The sequence below is a fragment of the Stigmatopora argus genome, chromosome 21 (assembly GCF_051989625.1).
Source record: "Stigmatopora argus isolate UIUO_Sarg chromosome 21, RoL_Sarg_1.0, whole genome shotgun sequence".
NCBI classification, from domain to species: Eukaryota; Metazoa; Chordata; class Actinopteri; order Syngnathiformes; family Syngnathidae; genus Stigmatopora; species Stigmatopora argus.
Genome location: NC_135407.1, coordinates 7215848 through 7230469, shown reverse-complemented (window position 1 = coordinate 7230469; position 14622 = coordinate 7215848). Strand labels below are relative to the sequence as shown.

Genomic DNA, 14622 nt, shown 5'->3' with positions numbered 1-14622 from the left:
CCCCTTTTCCCAGTTTTGTGCGATTCACCCAGTCAATTTAGAAGGGAGACGAGTACAGGTGGTGATGGAGATAGGGTCCAGCATTCTAGACACATTGTCTTGATTACCATTAAATGGAAAAAAGAAAGAAAAAAGTCCTTGCCCGCACCTCTAAAAAATGAATGATGGATGGTTGGATAGATGGATTGATTTTGCCTCTGACCTAACAAATTCTCCTTTTGGATGGATGAATAAAATCCCTGTTGACACAATTCAGTATCTTGGTGTCTCTTGGCGGACAAATGAATGATTTTATAGCAGTTTCCCATTTGCAGGACTAATATTCAGACGTTGTTTTTTCCCCCCCGACATTTCTATTTCACGCTTCCTTCATTTTTACACCATAAACTCCTTTCAGGCTCCCCAAGGGAAGACATTGAGCCGTCCTTTAACATGCGTGTACACACAAATTAGGAAAGCGGTAACAAGCAGTTGATATGATGACCGTATGATTTGTTGTCCATTTGAATCCCAAAAACGCCAGTCTCCAAGCGTGAAAAATATTCCATAAAAGCGACGTTTATTTGGCCGGGGCTGTTTTTTTCCCTCTCTTCAATGGCTCTTTTGTTTGCGCCTGCTCGCTGATTACATCTGCCACCCGGCAGAATAAGGGAGGATTCATTAGTATTTGGATGCAAAATTGGAAGGGGCGCAGATTGATTCTGTTTGCACCATGTCAGATGCTTTTGTTTTCTGGCTTTTGTCTCCTCCAGCGAACGGCGTTGCTTTGGCTCCGCTTTAACGCTCGGGCGCCGGCCGTGCTTTCGTTCAATTCTGGTAAATGTAATGTGCTGCCACAACATGTTATTAGTTGAGCTCATGTGGTAGGATACAATGCAACATGTGCAGTCGACCTTATTCAACGGTGACTGATTCAGAAATTAAAAGCAATGAAGAAAAGGACAGGAAGCGCTTTTTTTTTTTATCTTTATGGCATTCAAGCGGTGAATCTTGTGAAAGGGCTTAATTCACTTGACTCGACCTATTGGCTTTTGTACGGTTTGTCAGGGCCTTTTCGGTGGTGTGTCATTAAACCTTTTTACTCCCGTTGGGACAATGCGCCCCACAGCTTTTCAAAATAAAATGGCAGTGGGGAATAGGAATCATAGTGATAACATAAATTGGCATCCCAGTGGTTCATTAGTAATTCTAGAGGCATTTATAAAACTTTTCCAATTCACAACACACCAGGCTGCGTTGTATAATTTCTCGTGATTTAATGATCTAGTATTGTGGAAATATATTGGTAATATGCACTTATATATGTGTGCTACTATAGATTACACTGTATTTGCCCTAATTAAGTGTTTCAAATAAACACTATGGGATATATATATCTGTTTTTATAACATACCGATGGGACGAGGGCATGTAACCTAATCCTAATCTAAGGAAGTAGTCAATTTATTTAATTTCTGAATGATATTAGACGTATAAAGATGTAATATCGGATTGGTCCATTGTCATCTGGTTAATTTTCCCCATCTTTGAAAAAGTGTAGCGCTTTTTCTGCCTTCATTCACTGTGACAGTGTTTTGGTCCCTCCATACGATACCTAATGAATCATAAAACGCCAGTTACGGTTATGATCAAAATGGGATTGATGGACCCTTTTTTCCCCTTCCTGTTGTCAGTAAATTTCACACTTTTGTGGATCCCTCCAGACATGCTCGGGTGTTGAGGATCCAATTAATCTGTGGAAAGGCCCTCCTGAAAGATTTGACAGCCATATCCATTTAATAGCTACCTATTCTTGCCAACCTTTTGAGGTGCAAACCTTGCCAAGCTCAATGCCAGCAAACAAGCAAAATTGATGCAGATGACTACTTGCAATTAATGCTTGAATGTAGAAAAACGGACATTTTATCTTCAATAGAAACACATTCTAGAATTAGTGGTTAGTTTTGGAGTCTGTGAATTTCCATTTGGGAGACTTGGGGATTGAAACCACTTACAAAAGTGGCTTAAATGTGATCTGGAATGATCCAGAAAGCGTGAAAAGGTGAAAAAAAATGGAATTGCGGTGCAAACATGGCTTTTTAATAGTTTTGGAAAGATGCTAATGACAGCTAATTGAACCAAAACGAATGACCAATGATTGTCTTTAACCAGACTTTCACTGCCTATGTTTCAGACTAAGTTTACTTTATTCGCTGCACGTGGAAAAACACCTTTTCCCCTCGTCTACTTAGCATTCCTTCTAGCAAAAGTCGAGTTCAGTTGAGGCCAGCATGTAATAAATTATAGCTGTAATATCTTTCCTGGCTGACGTCCAGATCTCATCTCTATACACTTTCCAAGGATGATCGTGTGTGTGCTTTTATTTTTCGGTAACAGGTTGACCGTGTGTCTGCGTATAAATGCGCTTATCCGACTTTGCTTTTTAACCGCAATAATGATCCGTCATCACTACCCCTGTCTTCCAGCAGACAGGATGTTTCATCATAAACTCGCATGTTCTAATCCAAAATGCATCATCATGTTCTTGTCCATTTGCGGCCATGCGGCTTATCGTCCGTTACAAAATCCAAGTCACCTTATCCATCAGCGTATTCGTCAATTCCCGCTAAAAAATGTCTGGTCAAAATTGGACTTTGGCTTGGACGCCGCGACCAAATTCCGTGCCTCCATCAAGTGTTGTTTTTTAATGGCAGCTTGGTTCTTAATTGACTTTCATCCTTAATGGTTGCCATAAAAGCAGCCACACCGATTGCAAATCATCTTGGCAAGTATGCAGACTCTTTACAGTATGAAATATGTGCTGAGGTGATGCTCATTTTGGCAGCTGTCTGAACCAACTAAGCATAATTGGAAGTAAAAGGCCATTCCCAAATTGGGGCTCTGGATTCCACGCTGTAGGCAAAGTGTTTGTCGGCCATTGTTTACTGTCATGTCACAAACGCACCCACACGGCTAACTCGGTGAAGTATTGCCAATGTTTTTACTGTGACAATGACCCCGGAAGAGTATTCTCTTGGTTTGTTATTGTATATCGTTGTGTAGGTAATTTCACTTGATATAATCAAAGAATCAAAGAAGCCTTTTCATTATTTCTACCTCCGAGATTGTGTGCACTTGACTGCATCCTAACAATGCTGTCATTTTTGCTGTCAGTCGTGTTTAAGAGCCGACGCAAATGTTCAAACAAAGGCAAGCATATGTATGTGTCTATATAATATACACATACATATCCTTGTTCCTTGTCACTAGTTTTTTTAGTGAGTGCAGTACATCCTCCTTAATATGCATACGTATACAATGAAGTTAAGTGTTTGGTGAAGTGGTCAATATTCATTCATTTGCTTCTGGGTGTTGATTTTTTTTTTCTTTTGAAACCAAAGTCAAACAGTGATCTTTCCTGGGAGTGCAAATAATCTGGATTTTGCAATTGTGCAAGCAAATTTGTGTGTGGGATGGCATTGATTATAATTTTGATTAGCAAAGAGTAGAGTATTGGTGGAAGCCTGCCTCTGATTATATGGCGAAGAAACTGTTTCTATGATATCCGGATAAAAAGACCTTCACAAATCCACTCTTCTGACTCATTTAATAGCCGCTTGATGTTCTGTTTTAAGATCCTTTTTTCCCCCTGGCATGCTGTTTGTACACGTTTAGGCGCACACCAACATACAAAACCATACAAACAAAATAGACCACATTTTAGTTCATTAATCCAGATGAGCAGGCAAAATAAAGATATATTTCCTCATACCAAATTGAGTAAATCAGCTTTTTAGTCTAAGCAGAAAATGAGCTATGCCGAAAAATGCATTGATGTAAATTAGAATTGAGACAAAAATACAATTTGACTAGGTAGCTGTTCATAAAGGCAATATTAGAGTATATATACATATATAATCAAGCAATCAATTGGTCAGTAATGTAGATTTTTTTTCTTATTGTATATTTTGTTTTCGGCTTTGACTTCTCATTTTGAGATACTATATTATACTTCAATAGTTTTCTCGACTGGGAACATATCAATTTGTCTGAAAAAGAAAGTTAGTCCAACTGTCAGGGATGTAAAGAGTAAAAAAAAAGTAAGCCCTCCCTCCCATTGCCTGTGTACATTATTGCCATTACTACAGATTAACGTTTTTATGAGCCTCGCTGGAATTAGCATTAGTGACGGTTTTAGTGCCAAATTCCTGTTTCAGCTCTGTCACTCTCCCCCGCCTCCATAATTTGAGACGACTTAATATCGCAGCGAGCCACCCCGACTCGGCGCCAGACAAGTGGATCACGGCGGTGGGTTAGTACGTTGGGTCACGTTATTCATCGAAGTTGAAAGCTTCTTTTCGTTCTGTCTAGTTCGCAATCGTCCCGTGATATCAGCACGTTACTCTTCATGGGATTTCTCCTGACAAAAGAAAAAAATCCAGTGGCGCTTCACCCCATTGAGCTTTGAACATAAATTGAAGAATGAAAGTCGTGTCACTATTTCTCATGATTTCTAATTCGATTATTTGTTCGGAATATGCGAGACGATTCCATTGGTGCGCTCAATCTTCATCGTCCTTGAAAATGAGCAGTTGGCTTTGGAGGAGCAAAGGTATTTACCCTGCTAAACATATATCCGCCTCTCATTTTGGAACCATTAGGCTTCCTGCTCCAGCGATATTTCAGCCAAATTCAATCTGTCTATTTTTATATGATCTAATTACCTTCGTTCATCACACGTGAGCTCAATGTCGGTAAATCTCTCGGAATTTATCATACCTTCCATCACGGGCCCTGACAAAAATGATACACGGCATCAATCGCCGCGTGTTTAATAGCCCGGTGATGAGATTTGACTAATCACTACCAGTGTTTAACCATTTTAGACATGCGTAACATACATATAAAAATGTAGGACTAGCAGCTCCAGTCATTTTCAGAGTACAACTTTGAATTGTTTGAAAAGTTTGCACGATTTTCTCAAGCCTATCCAGTGGCATTTAAGATAGGAAAGTCATCTCAAAACATGGTTCCCAGTGTAATTGTTTTGTCAGAACTCCGATTGGCTGTGTTCCATGCCATTCCCACTCAGGATTTTGTCATTTAATCAATTGTCCTCCGGTCCAATAAATCACGCATGGCTAAATAGTAACGCGTCACCTTGATGAAGTCAGAGCCGAGAGTTAAACGACGTCCAAATGTAATTTACGTGGGCCAAGACCACCCTTTTGAATGCGGCGCCGTTGACGACCGGAGTTGTAATGGTTGGTGGCTAAATGAAAGCTTTACGATGTATTTTTGTTTTACGATTCGTGACGTTTTGCTTCCGGCTACCCGTGATTTCAAACGGGGTGCCGTGTTTATCCACGATTAGATGCAAAGCGGCAGAGGGACGTTCAAACAATGTCAGTGGAAGTCGGTTAACAGCTTGTCCTGACTGAACAATCAGAGAGCCAGTGTGGATGGAGGGATGAACCAGATGAGAGGATGTATATTTGATTAGCCTCTGAAGTGAGGGATGTGCCTTTAATCCCTCCTCTAACTAATCCCTTCTCCTTTTGGAGAGTGCTCACTGCCCACAGGCACAAAGTCTTGTAAGTCTTTAATGTGGAGCCAGTGGTCACAATTGCGGCCTTCATTTTAGTCATGTATTCTTCCTTTTTTTATACCTATGTTATGCTATGTCATATTCTATCTCACGTTGCACCATGCATTATTTAGTGAAATTATTCATTCCTAATGCACCTTGATATTACATTAGTTCGACGTATTGGCTATTTGCATTTTGAAATGGGTGATTTTAATCATTTTTTTATAATATATCGATTTGAGTAAGCCTGCTTGTAACGTACATTTATTCAATATAATGTATACACACCAGAACCATTATGTTAATATCGAGGTGGTAAAAACAACTGTAAAATGTGTTGAGAATCACGGTTATAGAAGATAGAATTTGATACAATTAATCTCGTTTGTGCGACAGTATTTCCGTTTTTTTGTCAGAAAATACAGAGGTGATGCAAAATGCTTTCGAGCAACTGTCATAAAGTGAATAATGTAAAACCAAGATGCATCCGTTGGCAGCAGTAGTTGTTGAATTGGTGATGATATAAAATGACGCACACTATTCTGGCAGATAATTATGCGATGTGCCATACTTTAAAGTTTCAATCAATCGATACAAGGAGAAGATGATTTAAAGCTGCAAAGTAGATAACGAAAAAAAATAATAGAAAAAGGAGAAAGACTGGAAAAAAAGAGCTTTGGAGAGGGCAAGGATGAAATCAAGAAAGCGCTACATAATGAGATTCTCTCGTTATTTGCTCGGATTCATTTCCTCATGAAAGGAAAATGAGGATTGCGAACGTATAAAACAGCATTTTCCTTTTTGCATCATATTAATCCTCACACTGTGAGTCTTGATGTTCCCTTTTACACTCTATCGTTTTATAAAGCATAACATACTTGGATAGATAAAATGGAGCATGCTTTACATATTATAATTTAAATGTATAAGATGCACAGCATGGGTCAGGATTTTTTTAATTTTTAATTAGATTATATGGCGCATCTGTGTGGACCATAATTTATGAAAATGGAGGTATTTTTCACCTTGTTCACAAAATACTTCTTTAGTTTTTTTATTATTATTTTTGAATAAAATTTTCATTTTTTTCCCACATTTCTTTTCACAATCCCATGTGGCAAGCCACTTGTGTGTGGGTGCATTCACACTACTCATTGTGACTAAATTAGCATTTTACACTTTTTTTTCCCATGTTGCATTGCAAGAGTAGCTGACCCTTAGTGGAGTGGAGCCAAGAGAGGAAATATGGAAGAAGATACAATATGTAATCATAGTATCACATAGCATGTCAATCATAATCGCACTTTTCCTCCCACTCACTCTTCTCATATCATATACTGCATTAAAATGCACATTTTAGCCAACAAGAAATAACATTTGTTATCCCAAAAATTACTCTGAAACCATATTTTATTATTATTTTACCTTTTTTTGTACAGCCCTTTCTAAATAGATGATATAGGCAGTCATCCTGCCAATAACCACTATATAAAAAATAAATAAAAAAAACAGCACACATGAATGGTCAGGAGTAGTATTGATTGTTATACTAATCACAATAAAATAGTTTCCATTCCTCCATAATTGCCTTGTTTTATCAGAGCAAATCACCTTTAATTCCATTTGAGGAGCCCACTGATTATGATTTATTTCTGCGTACTATTGATATAAATTATATATGAGCATGTCTCTCTTATTTCCATTTAGTCGGGTATACATTGGGGCTAAGTAGCTTGATGAACATAAAAAAGTCTGTGTATTCTACTACTCTTTACATATCTAGCTTGGCCATACAGGTTTCCCTTTATCTGGTTTATTTGTGTGTATTGAAATATTATTATTATACTCTTTGAAATAGAGAAAAATAAAAAAAAATGCATAACATGCAGCTGTTGTGGTCTTTTAGAAGGCTGGGGGAATGATTCAATGGATGGAGGTGTAATGCTGCTATAGAAAAATGTATGTTATTAAGGAGCCCGTTTTCAGTGCCTAGGGCTCTTCTTCCATTCACTCGAGTGCAGGATGTTTACTTACGTTACAAGTGGAACTGATCTTAATAGAAGACTAGTCCATATTGTGTCTATTTTGCATTTCTTAACCTTCTTCCTGGGAGACCAAACATTCACGGTATCCATTTTTTTTCCTGGTGTATTCTTTTTGAAGTTTTAATGAGATAGACAATGAATACGAACCAGTTCAGGCCTTAAAGTGAAGAATGCATTTCAAGTTTTCCACCAGGCAGGCTAAGGGATGCGTAAAATTTAAGCCTTAATTGACACTGACCTCGATCCAGATGAAAGCTGAGATGAAAACAAATGGCTAATAAAATACCGTATAGTTCGTATTAACGTAGGTGTATGTTTTTATATCGTATTGAATGTTCAATCTACATTTGCGTGGGTGATTAGCGTCATCGGAAGTGTAATCCGATACTACGGGAAATTCTTCCGGACATTGAAGGTTTTTTGAGGGATGTACTTCTAAATGATTGTGAGCATATATTTCCTTTACTGCAAACACTCATATTTCTGCTGTATGAACATAGCTATTAATCTCACCGCTCAGGGCGAGCATTACTGTGTGTGTAGCAAATACAAGTCAGGGGCAAAGTGAGATTTTTGCATCTCACGGGGAGTTACCGAGTTTATTATGCCACTTGCATCGCCCTTTCATGCCTAAAAAATATCTCCAGGGCACCTAGAAATGTATGAGGGAGTGGGCTAGAAGCCCCTCCACCTGGGGATATCGAGGTCTTATTGACTCAAGATGCCGGATGCCACACAGTTTATAGACATTTTCAACAATTTTGCACTCAGACGGCATACAAAGATGCTGCAATTTTGGGGGTAATAAATTGAGAGGTAATGATGTCAATAGACAATTGAGTGGAAAAAAGCTTTTACTGACACGACGATAGAAATTGAGATGGTACTCAAAGATAATCACGCAGTCAATTTTTTAATGTTCCTTTTGAAGGAATACTCTATAGAAAGGCTTCACTTTTTTAATTTCACTCTAAATTGCCAAATAGTGAGAGTCTAATACAAAATAAAATTACAAAAGCAGCATCAAAGAGCCACACATTTTTTATTGAGGAAAATACTTGACTTTAAAAGCAATTAAGTAGTACTTATTGTAAATATTGTTGCGATTGATGTGATGTATGTCGAGGTTGAAAGGGTGTGAATAGGGAGTCTTGACTTGGGTTTAGTTTTTTCTTATTTTTGTTGGCAGCTTTGAGTTGTTTACTGCCTTATAGTCGAGGCTGTTCTCACGTAAATTCAACCTGATGACCGAAAATCAACTTTGGCGAGTCCCTAGCAGATTGCTTTTACTTTCCCTTCAATGCAGCATTCATTTTCTTGGAAATCGCAGGCCGTTAAGAATGTTGAATGAATGAATGTTGACTAGTGTTCAGGGGAAACTTGAGTAGATGCCCACTGTTGCACAACATCTCCTGGCAGCCTTATTCTGCTCAATAAGACATTGGTGGAGAATTAGCTAAACATTCAAATAACTGTTGCCATCTCAATAAAAAAATATGATTCCCAATTTCAGTGACATTAAGGTATTCAATGCAAAACAAATATTAGTTTGGTCTATGTATCCTGTTGTCCTGAATTAACATAATCCCCTCTCTCAGTTACTGGTTGCTACTTTTGTAATTCTAATGTAGTAAAGACTATTACTGCTTCTTTGGAGACGAGTGGTTTAAGAGCAAGACGTGAGCGTTGGTGTTCACACAGAGCTTTTTCTACGAACGTGTCCCAGCCAGCAAGGGCCAAATAAAGGAATTAAGATGAAAAGAAAGAGCTTTTTAGAGGATTGCGAGAAGCGAAATTTAGAAAAGGACACGAAATCCACCGCATGAGGCCCTCTGTCTGCTACCCCATCCCGTGCCCTCTATTTGGAATGGAGTCGGCAATTTTGCTCAAGCAAACAAGCGCCGATAAGTGCATACTTTGGAAGGAATAATAATGAGCGTATCAGTCCACGCTGCCAGTTTTCCCATTTAACAGAAAGTGATACTGCGTGGCCGCTCACAATACATACTTTATCTGCTACCAACACAGAACCGTAATCCCCTCCGTGCATAATACATCTATGGAGTCCACTAGCTTTTCTCGTGGAGCTTCATCTTTTCCCACCAGCCTCTTTCCGTGTGCGGTCGATTGGTCGCCGGTCTTTTGGTCGCCGGTCTTTTGGTCGCCCCGACCGCGACAACGGGCGACCAAAAGACCGGCGACAAAACAAGGTAAAACAACACGGTCTACGCATCAATAAAAGCCAACAATGGCCATGAGCACTTTCACTGAGCCGACTTGTGAGTGTAGAAGAGTTTGTATGTACATGAGTTGTCCCCTTAGGAAGGTACGTCAGTCAGGGTCTTAACAAGTTCTCCAACAAAAAACAATACAAGTCCGGGAAATTTGGAGCTTTTCTTTAGCCTAATAATTACTAGGGCATTAAGTATGACTAAATAGTAATTCGCAGTTTGTATTTAGGGAATTTGAGCAACAATTTAAATGGTAATTATCAATAACCTTCCGGGTGACCAAAAGACCGGCGACCAAAAGACCGGCGACCAAAAGACCGGCGACCAATCGACCGTGTTCCGCCTATTTCTCCCTCTTGGACCACTGTCCTTTCTCCAATGGCTTCATCCCGCAATTGCAGGTGACGTTATTGTTTGAAGGGGCCTTGGTTATCTCACCTGTTACTCCGCCAAAGTGTTTGCGTTAAAGACTAAGTGAGACCCAGGTCCTGCCAACGGTTTCTATTGATTTAGATGGATTGCGCTATCCGCTGGCATTTACACGAGGGAGAGGAGGCGCAGATATGGAGGTAAAACGAGGGAAAGTAGGACGTGAGCGCCAGTACAGAGGATGAGGAAATTACCCTTCTCTGTCTCGCTGCGTTTGCGGTCATTGCTATCTGCTGGAGCGGGGGGGGACCCGGGATGATCATAAATCTTTGAGCGAGCGTGAATATGCATGCGTACGAGTGTGCCCCGGCGGGATGGGCTTGTTGGAGATGGTGGATATTAGCTCGGAGATGGGCGGAACAAAAGGACCGGAATGAAATGAACCGGCCGTCTGAGATGGAGGATGAGTCGGGGGTTTTGATGATAAAATGGCAGGGGAAGACAAACGGAGAATTTTGTTGGGCCGTAGTGTAGAGTTGTGTCGTGTTTGAACCTTTTTTTGTTTGGTTTCTGGTCTTTAGCTTTTCCGAATCGAGTTCAGATGCCTGTTTGATTTTGAAATCCGTCTGTGGAGGTGTTGGTTTTTGCAACAGAATGCTGCTCTCATCTCTCCTTTTTACCTCTGAAATGATATTATCTGAGCGCTCCGTGCAAAATTCTCACTTGGAAGTCTGAGAAAAAGAGGCCCTGGAAGCGAGGGACATCAATAGCTTCCTTTTAATTCCGAGAACTGCTCCAGCGGCTTTCTTCTTTCCTGCTTACTTTTTCCCCTGCTGCTAATAAAGCCAAATTAGCATGTGACCTATCCCCCCTCACATGATTTTTCTTCTTTGGATGGGGATACTTTGCCTTTGAAAGAAACGTTTCAGCAAAGTTGTTTATTTCAAATATACTTATCCGACATCAAGCTTCATTTAAAAGCACAGTTTTCAGCATTTTAATCTGATTCCGTTAGATGCCACCCTTGCACATCTGTTCTGATGAAAGAGCTTTTGTATATTCTCTCGTTTATTTTCCCCCTCATACATTTCCCAGATTCCCCAGAGAACACAGATTTTTTTTTTCCTCAACGTATCTTTAATGCTTCAACCTGCCACCATGTGCAACTGCCACTGTTTTATTTTGAACGTGCTCAGGCAGTCATTTGCAGATCTTCAACCATATACCTATCTATACTCCCCGCATACCTTTGTGTCTTCTTGCGTCAAAAACTTCGGTACTCTGACGTTTCGTCGAAAGACGTTTGGTCCCCGGACGTTTGGTCGACCGGACGTTTGGTCGACCGGACGTTTGGTCGACCGGACGTTTGGTCGACCGGACGTTTGGTCGACCGGACATTTGGTAGAACGGGTTCGCGAGTCCCGAGGTTTGAGTCACAAGACTTTCATTTGTTTAACCCTAACCCTATTCACTCAATGTTAAATAATAGTCATTAAATCCCTATTCACCCAATGTTAAAATCGATCAATTGCATGCGAACCCGTTCTACCGAACGTCCGTTCTACCAAACGTCCGTTCGACCAAACGTCCGGGGACCAAACGTCTTTCGACGAAACGTCCGGTCACGCAAACTTCAAGTGGGCCGCTTTTGAAATCCCAACAGGGCACAACAACTGAAGACATCTGTCACTTCCGTCTCCTGACACAAGTCATAAATCCCAAACTTTTATTATTCAACCACATGTACATTGGGTGAGCTTTCACTTTTCTGTACATATACGTCACAATAACTTACATCAATTTTACTCCTAAAGATCCCTCACTTGTTTTCTTTTTGTTCTCGCCCTGACTCCGTTCTTTTTCGAACATCTATTCTAAGAACAAAAGTCACGAGGTGGAAAAACAGTCTGATCATTATTTCTAGCGACTGCCAGCCACCTGTTCCACTATTCTTCGATGTTGATTAATTTGGTGACGACCATGATCTCCTCTTGTTGTGCTTAGGGTGCTCGCCTCTGGTGTTTGTGTGTTTGAATTCAGTCTCTGTATACATGCGAGTCTGTCACATCTCACAGGGAGTATTTACACATTTTGTTGGAGTCTATAATTATTTTTGACTTGGTGGCTGTGTTGTACTCAAAGGAAATGAGACACTCACATAATTGGCAATTAAATTAAGGAAGCAATCTTTTCACACATCCCCGGGTGACTTTGCATAGTGTTCTGCACTTTTCACTTAATATTTAAGACGCTTCAAAGAATTGTAGATGTACAAAAAGGCAAAAGTGGACAGGCCTGATTAAATCCCAGAAAGTTAAATTATGAAAAGCGCTTTTTCGAGAATCAACATTGGGAAAGAATATTTGGCTATTCCTCCATAGCTTTTTAAAGTTGTGGTGAATCATTTTATACTTGCTTAAAATGCGTTTTATCCTGCTAATATTACAAGAAAAATATAAAGACTTTATAAAATGGACGCTGGTTGGATGTGGCATGAACAATTTGGAACTTTCAATGGCAGGAAAATAATAAACTATCTTAAAGATGAACAACATGAGCAAAATCATCCCAAAACTTGAATTTAAATCAGATGACACTCTTAACAATGACTGATTACAGTTCATCTATTTTACACTTATTGTATAAAAAAACAAAGTCTTATTTCCTGCCCTTAGAAAAAAAAATACACCCGGGGTTTAATGAAAGTTTAACGAAACCCTTTTTGTGGGTATTTTTAGCTTCCCTCTATGTTCCGCTCTTTGTCATTCTTCCGAGAGCCGCCAATGATAAATGAGTTGGCCTGCATTAGTATGTGAAACACTCACCTCAACTTTCTCCTCGGCCTATTACTAAAGGCCCAATGGGAGAAGAGGTTTGTTTAGCTCTGCTCCAACGGGATTGGATGTTGTTTGAAGGCCTGCCATTTCAATCAGGTTTGTTGTCGGTACATTGTTTTCTATTGGGAACCCGTCCCAAGTCGTTCACTCTGTCAGTAATTGGATTAGATTTTTTCCCGTTTCCCCCAACGCTCGGCGCCGTGACATGACGGAAAGTTGAAGTGTCTGAAAAAGGTCGAGAATGCTTCCAAAAACTCTGCACCAATGGTGAATGGTGTTTTGGGAAAAGTGGGACAAGTCTATTAGTATCGAAAAGCATTTCTTGATTCCAATTACAGTAACCTTAACCGAGGGGATTGAATGCGTTATGTACACGATATGGGGGATTTGCTTTCACGCCACTTATTTTTCACCTCGTGTTCAGGAGAGCATATCCATATACTTTGAAATTGGAGCATTTTCTGCCAAAAGCTACCTCGGTTTTTGCTTAGCTTTACACAGTTTTCCCTCTTGAGTCTTGTCATGTATCCTTATCTCCTCCAAAGACTGTAGCGCGCTGACATTAGCGTTTGGGATTACGATGCACAATATATATTGTATATAAGCGTCATTAACTGCCTGGAGATGGCTTTGCGGTGCATCCATTTTTAATGGCACACTTGTGCTGATCAGTGCCTGCGGCAATTTAAACAACCACAATCGGTCAAGCAACTAATAAAAATGCCAAAGTGCTCATTTTTGGAATGTGCGGCTTCAGCCTGGAGCTAAGGCAACTCTGTCTTCCCCTTAAAACACCCAAGGTGGATTCGTTTATCAAAGCCACATGCTTTTTCCAAATACAATTACGAAAAACAATTTTTATCTGCTTTTTTTCAGTCAAATTTAGATGGAACATGTATATTTTTAATCGATTCTGTGCAAATAATAGTCGGGTCTCTGTGAAAGTGTTATGCAAAACTTTATAGTGTCATTTATTGCAAGTTTTGGAGTTGATCTGAGTTAAGATATAGTTCGCAGAGCTTAGTAAACCCGCATTTGAAGGTACTATTGTTAATACTAAATTATAAACTGTATACAAGACAAGACCAACTTCTTTTGTCTGAATTGAATGAACTATACAATTGCTGAAGGTCATATTGTCAACTTTTTGTCACCGAACAAGTGTTTTTTCTTAGTTTTTTTTCTTTAGTTCTTTATAAAGTTGACAGGCATTCAAGGTGGTATTGGAGAATGCTTGTCTAAAAGTCATTTAGATGTGAAAATATGAAATGTTTTCTCAACAATTACCTCCTGTGAATAATACATTGACATTTGGCCTAAATATACTTTTCTAAGAGTTGCGAAGGACCATCCTTTTAGTACATTTTGCACATACTTTTGTCTGACTTACCAGTGAACTCAAATCTCGGAAGGTATGGATTAACCTAGAGTCATCAAAAAAAAATCTCCGAGGCTCTTTATAGAAAAACTAGCAATATTTTGCACCTATGCTTTTTTTTTCATAGCAGAGCAAATTCAACATTCTCAGCATGTACCTAAATTCCTATGAGATTGTATAAGGGTAGTTTAGA

General features: G+C 39.5%; 1 protein-coding gene across 28 annotated transcripts in view; it reads left to right on the top strand.

Moving 5' to 3' along the window:
- adgrb2 (adhesion G protein-coupled receptor B2) overlaps nt 1-14622 on the top strand; it is a 234269-nt gene that overhangs the window by 134660 nt on the left and 84987 nt on the right. The gene's annotated exons all lie outside the window — the stretch shown is intronic.